Here is a 14,936-nt window from a genome sequence, read left to right on the forward strand (position 1 = left end):
AGACTTTGAAAGAAGTTTTCCTAGTTTTGTGCGAGGGCGAGAGATTTCCTTTTTGTGCCGCCTGCTGCTGCTGCTGCTGTTGACATGTGCAAAAACCTTTTGACACGGAGATAGAGACAGAGAGAGGAGTTTTCCGAGCCTTTTCAGAGCTATTTTCATGGTTAATTAATAATGCAGCAAGCCTGCCACGCCAGACTCCAACTTTTGCCACAACTGCAACTGCCGCCTGAATTTCCAACGCCCATCGCCCACCAATGAACAAAGTTTTCGGAGCGTGGGGGCGGCTACAATTAAACCGCATGAAAACTCCTGAAATTCCGACAAATTCACAATTATTTCAACCGACAAAAAAGCGGAACCTCGAAACTGTTGCCGATATATGTAAGTCGATGTCTCTTACCGCCAGCGCTCCCGCCCCACCACCATTTCCCTTTCATTTCTGTTTCTTGTTGAAGATTTTTATTGCGGCCCCCCCTTAAAACAAACATTGCCTTGATTTTCCGTTTATTCCTTTTCTCGTTTTTGCGGTTTCCCTTACAAGGCTGGGTGAGGGGTTTGGCAAGTTGTTAATATTGGAGATCTAGCGAAAAAAGTTTCCTCTTCTGTTGCCCTTCGTACAATAAAATTTGATTCCTTGTGCTGTAAATGGAGTTTGGGTTTCTTGGGGATTATATCATAAAGTTATCACCTTTCGGGGGTGCTGTAGGAAAATAGGAAAAAAGTTGAGTGTCAATGGGGTTTGTTGTAGTATGAGTTAAATGGGGGGAAGTGTTGCTTCATTGAAGTGTGGATTTTGATGGTTCTCTATGGGTAATAAAAGGGGGCTGTGGCTACCTTGAGAACTAAATAAAAACCGGAGAGGTTGTAAAATGTGATTCCCGATCAAGTTTAGGGTTGCGGCTTATGAGGTAAAACGGTGACGATTCATGTAATGTTCTCTCAAGCAAAACACTAGCCTCATCTATGGAACCTTTAGACCTTTACGAAAAATCAGAAATCAGCACATGATTCCTAGAGTAGAGACGGTAAAACCATAACTCTTTGAAGCGTTTCCTACCGTTGCTAATTAACAATCTTCTCTAGCATAAAACCAAAATAAAAATAAAAAAAAAGAACATTATTTGCTTGGTGTATTTTATTTTAGAAACCACAGCCATAGTAAAGCTTTCTATACAAGTCAACATATCCGCTGTACTAGGATTATCTCTAGCATAAAACCAACAAAGTTGTAGAAGAATTTCCGTGGGGGGGATTAACCGCAAAACCGATGTAGGCGCTGCTCTCTCTCTCTCTCTCTCCCTCTCTCTAATTGAGTAATTCTTTACCCAAAAGATTCTTCGGTCTGGCAAACACAGAGGAAGAAGAGACATGAAAGAGCAAAGCAAAGCAGAGACAGAAGAGACATACAACGAGAACAGAGAGCCAAAACAGAAAACGACTAGGAGTCAGGCTTCGCAGCTGCAGTCTAGCGCTGACGTTGACGTTGACGGAGAGACAGAGAGCGCAGAGAGGCAGCAGCAAGACAACCGGCAAAATATTTGCAACGAACCGGCAATAGACAGAGACAGAGCGCGACAGACAGAGGGGGAGACATGGAGTGGAGTGGAGTGGAGACCGACCTGCCTGGCAACTCTACGACATCTGCTTTTGTCTAGCCAAAAGCAAAACCTGTCCCTGGCCATGTCCCTCTATACGCCCGCCCGCCCCGCCTGCTCACCGCTTTAACTCCACTGGAGTTGCAATGCAAGAGAGCGGCAAACGATAACAGTAAAAAGCTTGCCAAAGTCGTCTGCATTGAGAGAGCAGCAGCAGCAGCAGCGACAGCAAACTGCAGCAGCAGCAACAGCAGCAGCGACAGCGATGCCAGACAACGGACTCGACTCGACTCGACGCTCCTCGACTTCAGCTCCAAAGGCGGGCACGTTCGGCAATTAGTTGAACTTCGTTGCTCGGGCCGACGAGACGAGAAAACCGACCCCAAAAAAAAAAACAAACACAACACGAAACACGACAAAAAGAGAATAACAAAAACTGCAACGGGCGCGCAAAACTAAAAAACTTTATAAAGTTACAACTACCCTTTAAAATAGAGAAAACGTGAGATAGAGTGAGAGCGCAATAGAGCCATAAATCACAACAATTTGTTATAAATATTTGCAACAAAATAGCGACAGAGTGAGAGAGAGACACAGAGAGAGATAGAGAGAGAGAGCAGGTGTAAAAGGTCTGTTGTCTGGCTGGGCCCATTTCAAAAAGTGAATTGAACTTTTAATCAACTTTGAACTTTGATTGCAGCAACAACAACAACAACAAATGTAACTATGAATGGCAACCGGCAATTGTCTGTTCACCCCACCCGACCCGACCCCCCTATCCCGTTTTCCAAAATTCATTGACGACGCCCCTGTTGTGTTTTTGCCGGCTGTCGACAAATTTATTGATTTTTTCAGCCGCCTCTGCCGCCGCTGTCGCTGCTGCCGCTCTGCCGTTTGTTTGTGTTGTTGCCACTTTTTTTTAGCTTGGTTTTTTGGCCATTTTAATGTCGCTACTTCTGTCTCCATTTAACACATAAAATTGTATTTTATTTATAGTTGTATTTAATCCAAAGAAAACGCAAATTGTTGTTAAATCTAAGAAAAAAGTAAACAAAAAAAAAACGGCGCTTCCCTTTGAGTGCTTTTTGTGTGTGTGTTAATGTTCGGTGCGTTTTAGCAACGAGTGTGTGTGTGTGTGTGGTTGTCTGGCCAGGCTTGCCACCTTTTTAAAATAAACGAGAAATAAAACAAAAATCAAGCAAAACTCTTTTTTGGGTAGCCACTCCCAAAAAAATATTGTAAAAAATAACTCCAGCAACAGCGACTGACGGCAACGCTCTCCAAAATCCAGCAATAGTTTAAATAAAAGGTAAATATTTTATGGGTGGGGAACAAGTAAAGGTATAGAGGAAATAAATAAATTAAACGAAAGAATTTTGGGAACCTAATAAGTCCTTATATTTATTGCTCTTTGAGGATCATATAAAAATCATTTAAAATTTGATTGCCTGTTTGATGTTTGATCTTTATCGATGAATTTATCAATTAATTTTATAGCTTTTGTTTTAAAAATTTAACATTTTATTATATCTATGAAATTCTGACTAAATTAAGTTATTAGGATTTCACTGGCATTCCAATAACACTAAAAATAAATACATGGAGAGTTTGGACATTGTAGAATAATTTTTTTACTCTCTGGTCACATTTCTATCAATAAATGCTCCGGAGCTCTTTAGAACTATTTTGATTGTCACTTTTTGACTGGAAATATCATGTCCCCAGTTTGGAAAATGTTGCCCCCCACCATTATTATCATAGTCTGCTTACCCGTGTGTACACTCCTCTTCTAGATCTGCGTATTCAGTTTTTTTTTTTACCCACATCTTTGTCGCTGTCGCTGTCGTGGGCGGGCGCCAATCTTTTGGGGCTTGTCAGGAAGTTGCGCTAATTTTGTGCGGAAGTTTATTGCCAGCTTCATAATTTCTGTCGCTGTTGGGTGGGGTTGGGGCTGGGGGTCTTTTCCCTCGTACTTCTAGTGCTGCTGTCTTCCTCTTTTACAGTCAATTCTGGTTTCCCTCTCCCACTTCTGCTGCTGCTGCTGCTGCTGCTGGTGCTGCTGTGGATGCTTCCCATTTTTTATGGCAATTACTGGTACGGCGAGACAGAGGCCTCATCGTGTTTGTTCCAAAATTAAATTCGTTGTTCGCGCGCCTTGTAATCCCATTAAATATTTCGTGAATTGCACGCTAATAAAGTTGTTAATTTAATGTTTTGCTACATTCGTAATTGAATTATTAATAAATGAATGCAATTTCAAACATCAACCCATTTTACACCCCCAGCGCCTCTCTCTCTCTCTAACTCCACTTGTTTGTCTTTTTGTCAAGTCAGTTAATTAAAATAAATTACATGCTGTAAAATTGCACAAAAAACAAACCTCTCTCTCTCTCTCTCTCTCTCTGTCGCTCTGTGGAGAGTCAGGCGTGTGGAGTGAGGGGAGAGAGGGGTTTCTGCTAACTAACTAAAGTTGTGAATATATTTGACTAACGAATGGCAGCTTCTCTATGAAAGTTTTTCGAGGTTTTCGGGAAAATGGTGGAAATGACGAGAGAGAGAGAGAGTCAACAACCGCCGTATAAATATTTGTAGTGTTTGTTTTGTGCGGTAGAAAGATACATTGGACATTGTATCTGAAACATCTATCTAAATGATGGAATAAGCGGGGAAAATTGACTAAAAAATGAGTAGGAGGATTATTCAGGAGTATTAAATGGAACGGAAATGTCTGCCTTCTTCTGCAATCCCAAAGTAATTCCTTCCCACATATACATACATATGTAAATATATTACCCTGCTTTTTCTTCTAATAATTTCTTTTACTTCAAGTTTTCTCTGTCTTTAATCTTCAATCTTCCACTCTAATCTTTAGATTTATAAACATTTAAAGTTAGCCTTCGTTTCGGTTTCGTAGCCTAATCAAGTTTTCAACTTTAGCAACTTTGAAGTCTCTGTTTCTGCTCTTAACCCACCCCCCCACCCACTCTTGATCTTTCTTTTCGCTTTTTTTGACCTAGCAACCTCATTTTCTCTCCTTTTTTCTGCAAAAAAGAACTTCAGCTTTCGCTTACGCATCAAATCAAATGTAATTGCCATGCCGCACCCAGAAGTGCAACTCCCTCAAAAGCTCCCACTCGCGAACCCCACGTACTCCCGAACTCCAGGCTAATAGGCAGATATGCCATGCAACATCCCCGCCGCGTCTTGGGTGCTGCCACAAACTGCTGCTGCTACGATGACGAGGCAGACAATCATCAGAGATGGCAACGTTTTTTTTGTGTGACAGCAGCAGGTAGGTGGCGGAGCGGAAGATGTGGTATGGCTGCCATATCAACCAACAAAGTGTTGAAGTTGCATTTGCAACAAACAGCGTCTGGTGGCTTTGGCTAATGTGGCAACTGTTGGGGAATCTTGTTTTTTTTTTTTTTTTTGCAGGGAGAGAGAGAAAAACGAGCCAGAAGAGAACAGAAAACTCAAGCAAAAGTGATGAAAGAGACAGAGAGAGAGAGCGCGAGAGCACACACACAAATTCCAATTGGTCTCCTTTTAGCGGAAAAAACTTGGTTTTCTAACGGTTCAACAACATTGCAAAGCGTCTTTCCCCCCCGCAAGCCATTTGGGCCTTTGCGGAAGACGATGTTCTCGCCATGTCCATCGTCCACGTCTTTTGGTTCTGTTTCTTCTGTTTTGCTTCTTTTACTTCTCCATCGGTTGCTGCTGCTTCTCCTTCTGCTTCTTCTTTGTTGCAACTAGTTTGTCCCCTAGATTTTCACTTTTCTGCATGCTTTTCCCCCCGCTGTGTCCACACATTGCGTTTGTCGTTCGCTGTCCAACGGCGTCTAATGCATCCGCTTAGCCCCAAAGGGGGGCCCCTACACGCATCGCATCGCATCGCTCTGTGAATGGAAATGGCTAAGCCAAAGCCAGTTAACACCGTAGGGGGGCATGCCCCACAGAAACAGTCGGTCGTGTGGGGAGGGGATGGGGTGTGACAAAGGAATGCGTTTAGAGCTTGACAGTCAATGCACCTGCTCACGGACATCCTCCTCCTCTGGCTACCCAACCTTCTTGCGCTCTTGTTTTTTCTGTGCCTGGCATCTCTCTCTCTCTCTGGGACTCTTTCTCTCTCTTATTGTCTGGTATTTTATCGCTCTTGCTCTTCGATCCATCTCCTGTTATTCTCTTTGCTATTTTTTTTGTTTTATTGCAGCGGATTTCCATTTAATTGATTTCACATTCCAAGCGCGTGATTCATTTTTGAGTTTTTATCATTTTTGCAATGTAATCCCCCAAACGTTTCAATGAAAATATATAAAAAAAAAAACCAAATGTTTGGTGGAATCGTTGCTGGAAGTTTATGGGAAGCCTTTTGGGGTTTGCTTCGTTTTATTACCATTGGCAGTGCTGCTGGGTGAATGTGAAGGATAAATCATAATGCAAGCTAAAAATTAATGTAAAATTTTTTAGCTAAGAAACTGAGGAATGTATTTGTCGTTGGAATTGATCGATTGAAACTAGAGTGTTATTAATTTGATACTTTGAATCGATAAACATGTTTCTTGTGTAATATACATATGTATATATCGAACAAAATTTAATAATTATCTACTAGTACATTATACAACTGATTAATATGAATCGTATTTTAAAAGGTTTTCTGTTTTATATTTCTTAGTATGAATTTTTATATATTTTTTTTCAATACATAAACTGATGTATCTGAGCCCTTTCCCTGTCTTTTCCACGCTTTACCCGTATAACCGGAAAACTTGCATAAATCACTGGCCGCCGCACGAACACTTAACCAGCCACCCATGCAGCACCACACAGCCACACAGTGCCCCCCACCGTATACAATTTGGAGGCATTTGCAGCCACTTTTGGTGGCTGGTTCTATCGACCACCCAACCGCTCGAACGCTCGGCCAACGCAACCACAATGCGCCCTGTGCCTGGCTGTCATAATTATAAACCATAATAACCCTCATCAATTTCCGTTATAATCGCGCGGTATACGCGGTATACCCCCACACACACCCCCCAACATTTATGCAACCAAATGGGAATCCACTTATTCCATTGTCACCTTATAAAAGGTTGTGCCCCCCAACGAGAGGCAAAGAGAGTGAGCGAGTGGGATAGAGAGAGAGTTAACGAACCATAAATCACACAGGGGCCCCACGATCAATGTCCATATCTATATATGTCTATATGTCCATATGCCATGTCTTCTGAATGCGCACATTCCATGGATACATTTGGATACAAAATGACATCAATTACATGCCACATAACATTTTGCATGTGCAATTTGTGTGTTCGTGTGGGTGTTCGTGTGGGTGTGTGCGTGCCCCTATGAGAGGCATGATACTGCCACTGTCCTGCCCTTCACTTAGCGCCCCCCAAAAACAAAACCAAAAAACTGGAACCGTACGAACACGATAGCAAAAAAAATACAGTTATTTAAGGCCTAAAACAATTGCATGCCTCGCTGACTGCAGCTTTCCCTCTCCCTCTCTCTCGCTCTACCTCCCCTGGAAAAACAGCCACTCTCTCCCCCCGCACTTGCAGACTGTTTAAATAGACAACTGTCTGGGGGTCTGGCTCTGGGCTCCACTCCACTCCTTCGCCTGCCTCTTCTCGCAAAGTTCATCATCCAACAACAGAATGCACTTGAAAATGCTTTTTCCAAAGCGCATTTTCATTTATTTTATTGCAAAGAGGAGGAAGAGAGTGGGAGGGTGCCAGGGTAGAGGGGGGTGGGCTCGGAGCCTACTCTGCAACGATATGCAATTTTTTTTATACGCTCATTGCCTCGGCAGCACCGCACAGCACCGCAGACCGCCCTGCTGCAGACCAAACCTCTGTCTACCGTCTACTTACTGTCTTCTGTGGATACCCCTGGCTCCCTATCTCCCTCTCTCTCTCTCTCTTGCACTTTCTTTCGCTCGTTGCACCCAGTTTTCGGTTTGTCTCTCTGTCTGCATTGCCTATCGAGACGGCGGTCTATCTATCTTTTCTTTCGTTTCTTTTGTAGGCAATTCACGTCATGCACACCCTCAAAAAGGCGGGGTATATCTGTTACAGGAGAAGCAGTAAAGAAACTCTAAGAATTTACATCAATAAATTTATTTTTTAAGGAATAAATTCTCAAAAATTAAATTTTTTTAAAATCTTTTAATTTATATGATGATAGATTTAACAGATATGTATATGATGAGCCAGCCAACCTAGTGATTAAATTTGATTTAATTAATACATTTGCATTCTGTTTTATGTAAAATAAAATAGATAGATGTATCTGAGTGAAAACATACTCAAATAATGCCTAAAAAGTGACCTGAGCGAATATCCTCCAGGGTCTAAAAGAAATGAAGACTTGACAGTCAAAAAACAGACTTGCCCAACTTATTTTATGCCATGAAAATCTGTCTATCAAATCAATATTTTCTGAAAAAGTTGTACAGTTTCCAGGGTGCCCCTCTAGCTGTAATCCTTAGCTTTAGCGCTGCTCCACTCTGCCTGCACCGTTCAACGTTCTAAATTAAAGCCTGAAGAGGTGCACAAACGTCGGACGATGCAACTTGAACGTTCAACTAACTCTTCTACTCCCCACTCGAGTCGACTCCCTGCACTCGATGGGTGCACAGACAGACGCATGAGGTGCGCCGCGCATACAATACAGCAAAAACTCGTCTGCGGAATGGAGAGACTTAACAAGTGGAATGTCTAAAACCGCAATCAAGTGGCAAACAAACCAATAGATACACATACATAGATACAAGATACTTCCACACACATAGATATTGATATTTTTAGAAATTTTGCCAATCAAAGAGTGTGCGGGCTGGAAGGGGGCTAGGGAGAGGCCGATACCTTGATGGATTTAGGGCCCCCTGTTGCATGGTAGCTACACCCCATTTGCTGCACCTCCGCCTTCTCCTGCCTCAAAGTTGGTCAAGTTTTTGGTCAACTTGTCGCTTGACTTGTCCGCTGACTTGTTGGCCCATTTGACATTGTTTTGGCTTCGCATTGACTGACATTCTTTGTGGTGCAACTGGCTCTCCTCTAGAATGGAATTTCACACCGTTTTCCTACCCAAAGCAACGCCTCATAGAGGATAGGTTTTGGTTGCAAATTGGAGATATTTTCTCCATTAAATATTTATTTATTTTATGGACATAAATTGCCATTTGGCATTTCTGCGGTTGCCTCCAAAAGCCACACAGAAAAAAAAAACGCTAAAATGTTTATTCTTTTTATATGAAATTTGCATATTTTTCATTTGTTTTTCCCATATACATACATAAATATACATACATACATATACATACAAACATATATGTATGTATGTATATATACTTTTTTTCCGGAAAATTTCCATAAAGAAATTATATTTTATATCATTTAAATTCGATTTTTGTATGCAATAAATTATAGAAGAGGAAAAAGTAAGATTTAACATTGATATGCAATGCATTTCCCCCCATTTTTTCAGTTCCCTTTTGGCTTAGACACGGATATATGTACATACATATGTATGTATGGTTACTATATGTGTACTCGTATTGGATGTATGCATGGTGATAATTGTAATTAATGGCTAAGAGAATTCCCAAACGAATATATTGGATTCCCATATTAGATACAGCTATGAAGAATGCTTAGAAGAAACATAAATCTCGTATTCGATCCCTACTGAAATGGTAGAAATTAAAATGAATTATCTATTGGTATATATCGAATCTGGTTTCAATATATCTCTCACCCACTGTGCCTTAGCCGTTGTATCTTTAGATTACCGATAACTATAGATTGTAGATATATAGGTATATACATAGGTACTGAAAGTTTTTTTTATTGTCGCACCACGAGTGCCACACATTGCAATTCTTTTTTGAAAATATGTAAGATCTCTTCAGAAATACAGGGAGCAGTTACTCCACTTGCACTTGTCTTTCCTTCTTATTCTATAAATGTATTTTTAATTTATTTTTCTTTAATTTGTATATAATTTTTTGCTTCATTTATTTTGTTTTTATTTAAAAAAGTTTTGTAATTAATTTAAATTTGTGTTGTGTGTTTAAGAGGAGCACACAGACAGACACACACAGAAAACAAAAATGAAATTAAATGAAAATCCCCCTTCCCCCCACGATGTTGCAGCAGTGTTCGGACATTACTCATACGCCGTGTGTGAGACGACAAGCCACGGAAAATGTTAATTAACTGTACTGCTTCGTGTGTGGGCTGCTTTTTCTTTCTTCTTTTTTTTTTTTTATTAAATAATCTTAAATATAACTACGTGACTTTGGCGAAGCTTTCCAGCCATGCACTTAATTACATACGTGTATACATATGTAGGGAAAAGGTAGACACCTGTGTAGATACAGATACACGCAGAGCTGGAGAGGGTACAGATACAGAAAGGGTAACGTAACCGCTACAGATACAGATACAGACACAAAGACACCTTCTGGCAGGTCTCTGGGTCGGGTCTCCTGTCCGCGTGGTTTTGCTTTGTGGTTTGGGTTTTCTGTGTGTGTGGAAAAGCGCTTAGCTGGTTTTCCTTTTATTATTTGCTTACATTTTACTTTATTTCATTTAGCTTTAGCTTTGTACATAACTGTGTGTGTGTGTGTGTGTGTGTGTGTGCCACTCCCCCTCCTTTCTCCTGTCACTTGTGTTGATTTTATTTCATTTGCAGCCTTTCTTTCTCTTCGCTGGAGGTTAAGTATCTGTTTACATTTCTTTCTACACCTTATTCATTAAGTGTGTGCTGTCCGTATCTGTGTATCCGTGTGCTTATTTATACATGTGTGTGTGTGTGTGTGTGTGGTTTTGAGGCCAAGAAGTGCTGCCCCTGCTTGCCACTCGCAGAAAAATAAAGGGGCCCTCCCCCATAAGAGACCACCATCAATTCTGGCATACTCTTTTAGGATTTCGAGTACTTTGATTTTCTTGGGGAGAAAAGGGAAGAAAACTAAAAACAACAATTTTTTTAAAAGTTATGGAAACAAAATTGTTTTTCTTAAAAAAATTTTTTAATTTGATAAAATTTGCATGTGAAAACTTTTATGGCGTGACATTTTGAGAATGATTGAACCATGTTTGCTTCATTTGTTAGAGAATAATTTCATCTATCAACCAAAATTTTCCATGGAGGTTGTCTTTTTTTTTAAATTGATATATTTTTATTCTTTAATAATTGATATTTTTTTATTTTTTAATAATTGATAATTTTTTGTATATTTTAATAATTTATTTTCTTTGCATTTCTATCAAACAGAAATTTTTGTGTGAACTATTTTTAGATACTTTTAATTAAATTCAATTATTTTGCATTATTTTTGGAGTATTTTCCCTTTTCATCGTTTTTTTCAGCAGAGTATTTCTTTTTCGTATTTTCGTTGAATACACGTACAATATTATTGATGTTCTTTATTTCTGCCTGCCACCCCCTCGTTGGGGCTTTTATTATGCGCTTGCAACAATTTGGTTGAATAGAAAATTTTTCTTTTCGTTTGATTTTAGCTGGGAATTGATTTCGATTCACTGCCCCAAGTGCCCCTCCTGTCCCGCGCTCTCTCTCTCTCTTTCTCTCTCTTGCTGAGGCAGCATTAAATTGCTGGCCAAGAGAAGTAAGGAAAATTGTTTAGCTTAGATTAGCTTTCTGCTGCTGCTGCTGGTGCGCTTCATTTTTGGCCTCGTTTTCCTTTTGGCCTCATAAAAAGTTCATTCGCCAAAATGGCCAAATGTTGACGGTGCTTCAATCCTGCCTGGTGCCACTCCCTCGCCCCCTGCCACTGCCACTGCGTTTGCCGCTGCCGCTGCTTTTGTGGCTGCCACATGCTCTTCTTCTGCTTGCGTGTGTGTTTCTGCTTTTTTTTGCGGTTACCAATTGTTGTTTATATTTTTGGCTTATTTTTATTGCCTGTTTTTCTCTGTCATTGTTTTGGTGGTTTTCCTTCCATTTTCGTACTCATTCTCTCTATTTCGAGTTGATTGCTTTGCTCCTGAAATTGATTTGCATTTGTGTTGTGTTTTTCCGTGGGTGGAAATTGCACAGAGAGAGACAGAGAGATATAGAGAGATCTCTCGATACGATAATTGAAAATTGTATTTGCCCTCCACACACACACGCACACAAATGAGAGGGTCAAAGGCTAATGCAAAATGTAAAAAAGGCTGGCTGAGGTACGCTCAGGGTACGCTTTTCGAGTCGATTTAGGTTCTCTCGTATCATTTGAAGCAAGAAATTCGGCAATTTAGGGACCAGTACCAGCCAGTAACATGACAGCAAATGAAACTATGGCACTATTGATTCTCTTTGCAGCTCTTTCATCTTTCTAGTCCCAGCCGCCCACTCCCACCTTTTCCTCTACTCTTTCGCCCCCATTAATTTGGCATCATTTTGTGGCAATTACAAACTTAATGAACAACTTTTCGAACCAATGCTGATGTGCCGAGGGACCTGCCACCTGCCACACGGCGAATGATTGACCAAAAAAAAAAGAAAAAGGGAACAGGCACCGAAGCAGAGGCAGAGGCAGCAGCAACGGCGAAGACGAACACAGTGAGGGCAACAATGCCCCATTCTGTGGCGCATAGAGTAGTACTCGTCGCCCCCCTTCTGCAAATAGAAGGAAAAGCAGCTGCAGTTTGCATTTGTCGAGTGGAAAATTTAATTACATGCAAATACCGTTAACTGTGAAAGGGAGGAGCAGCCAGTGGTAGGGCAGGGCAGGGCAGGGGAGCGTGGATTGACATGCCACAAAAGGGGTATGGGAACGGGTGGGGAAGGACTCTCGGGGATGCATAGAGCCATGGCCAAAGGACAATCGCCTGACGATGTTTTTTCTTGTTATGGTTATGCCACAAAGTGTGGGGCGAGCAGGGGGACAGGGACAGCAGTAGCGCAGTAGCAGCTCTAAAAGAGAGTTTTGTATTGCACACACACACATATGCATACGTCTACATATGTGTGCATGTATGCATATCCTTGCCGTTATTATTCCTTGTTTTTCCTGGATTTTTTTTCTGTTCTCTATTGCATTTTTTTGTCTTCTGCATCTCTCCCTCTTTCTCTTCCGTTCTGTCCGCAGGTTAAAGCAAATATTTGCATATTAGCTAGGATTCCTCTCCCCCGCACCGCCGCCCCTCTCTTTATCCTGTTTTTATCCACCACAAAAAGCTTCAATAAAAACAACTGTATTGTTTATCAGACTTTAAATTAAAACAAACAAGAATTTCATGCATACAAAAATTAAATTACTTGGAAATGAATTTTAAATATTTTATGAGGATATCTCTCGGCCAGACCTCAGACGCCAGCAATCGGATGCTAGAAATAAGCTGCTTTCAAAGATTTATAGTTTGCTTACATTTCCATGTACAGGGCTCCCCATACCTGGGAGGAAATATCAGGAAATAGTATAATTTTTGGTGAAAACTGAATCGATTTTGTATACGTATTTCCAAACATTCCCTCAATCATCTCTCTTACGCAAAACATCACATAACAACACCCGAGAGTAGCCCTCTGTACACGCTTCTCTCCGCAGCACTTGCTGTCCTTACTCCGTTATATCCCAGATCCCTCGCTCCACTTGATTCGAGGCTCCAGTAAAGACAACGAGAGAGCAAAACAAAACAATTGCTGACTTTTTGTTGTTGCTTTTGCTTTCTGCCTGCAGATCAGACGATCGACAGAAGCCAATGTAAAATGCAACAACAGCTTTGTCTTTCAGAATTTATGCACACACACACACATGCACACATACTGTGGGAGGGCAGCGTAGGTGAGCCGCTCAGTGAAACCGAAACCCAAGCAGAGCGCGCTTATCTCGAGAGAGCGCGACTTTGCGCATAAGCTCTGCAGGGCAGAACGAGATAGCGCGATCCTAGGCTCTCATATTTTGTAGAATATTTCGCTCGTGAGCCGCGACATGTCCGTGCATATCGCGTGCATTTTTCTGCCCCCTTCTTCTCTTCTCCTTGCTTTCTTCTTAACTGTTGATTGTTTACATTTTCATTTGCAAGCGAGTTTTGCTGATTCCTATCAGCATTGAGATCACGGGCACCCAATGTTTTGTATAATTTTTGAGTGATGAGAGGCTGGGGGAATGCTGAACAGCATGGAACAACTATCTGGATTATTGACTGTTATTTCAAGGCCAATGTGTATTTATCTAAAATGCCTTAAAATTTAGGAATGGATTTCCTTAATCAGCCTTAACCAATAGACCTACCTCTATATATAATATTTGTAGAAATCTCTTAAGTGGTTTTGATTCACCCTTCGATTTTTGCATTTCCATAAAAGTGGACTATGAGCATTCGGGCGTTTAATAAATTCCTTGCAGAGTTGAAAATGTGGCCAAAAGGGTATTCAAGTTTTTGGCCTAAAACTTTTTGTTTTGCACTTTGATTTTATTCTTGGGTAGCTAAATCACAAACTTTTGTTGTAGCTTCCATTTCGGTTGCCATTTTCACAATTTGCTGTTGCTGTTCCTGTTTCTGTTTCTGGTTCTGTTTGTTGCTGTCAAAGTTGCATTTTGTTGCACAGTTGTGCGGGGCATTTGCATGTAACAACTGTTTACACATTGTTACTGTCCCTGTCACTGTCACTGTCAGTTAGTGTTAATTTTTGGTTTTTTGGGTTTTCGGGCTGTGGTTTCTGCTTTCGTTTGCTGAGCTGCTAAACTTTCTAATAATTTGCCTTCCTTTTTGCAGGGTAAAATTATATTCAAAAGCAATTACGTTTCGATGGGCTGTAATTATTCGGTGCGGTGCGGTGCCTTAAGTGTTCACAGAAAGAACAGATTTTAAGCTGAAAATTGCATTTAATTTGAGGATTATATCCGTCGTTTATTGTTGTTTAACAAATTGTTTTGGCTTTGTTTCCCTGCACTGCGTATACGTAATATTTTCTTGGTATTTCCACACTTAATCGTTTTTCTCAGTAGCCCTAGAAAGAGCTCTACTCATATTTCACATGAAGCACAATTAAACGTTAAGCAATTAAGGGATATACATACATACATATGTATGTGTGCCCGGCTCCACCTCTGGGTCTGCCCTGCTCCTCCCTCCATCCCTTGCTGTGGCAGAAAAGTTGCCCAATCAATTAGTCAAAAAGTTCATATATGGAATGTCTAACGAGCGTCGTTGTCGGCTTTGACTTTTGGAAAAGTCCTTCTGGTCCTTCAGACCAGAACCTCCTTCTGGAAAAGTCGGGCAGGGTGGTCGGTCAGAGGTTGCCTGAAATTTCACACTACCAAAACGGTTGTTTTGAGGGGCGAAGTGGACTGTGGGTGGTTCTCTAAGAGTGAAGAGAAGT

General features: G+C 41.0%; 1 protein-coding gene across 21 annotated transcripts in view; it reads left to right on the forward strand.

Annotated features, from left to right (window-relative positions):
- LOC111073978 (protein alan shepard) overlaps positions 1-14,936 on the forward strand; it is a 147,832-nt gene that overhangs the window by 33,113 nt on the left and 99,783 nt on the right. The window lies entirely within an intron of this gene.

This window comes from Drosophila obscura, unplaced genomic scaffold (assembly GCF_018151105.1).
Source record: "Drosophila obscura isolate BZ-5 IFL unplaced genomic scaffold, ASM1815110v1 contig_30, whole genome shotgun sequence".
In the NCBI taxonomy this organism is placed as follows: Eukaryota; Metazoa; Arthropoda; class Insecta; order Diptera; family Drosophilidae; genus Drosophila; species Drosophila obscura.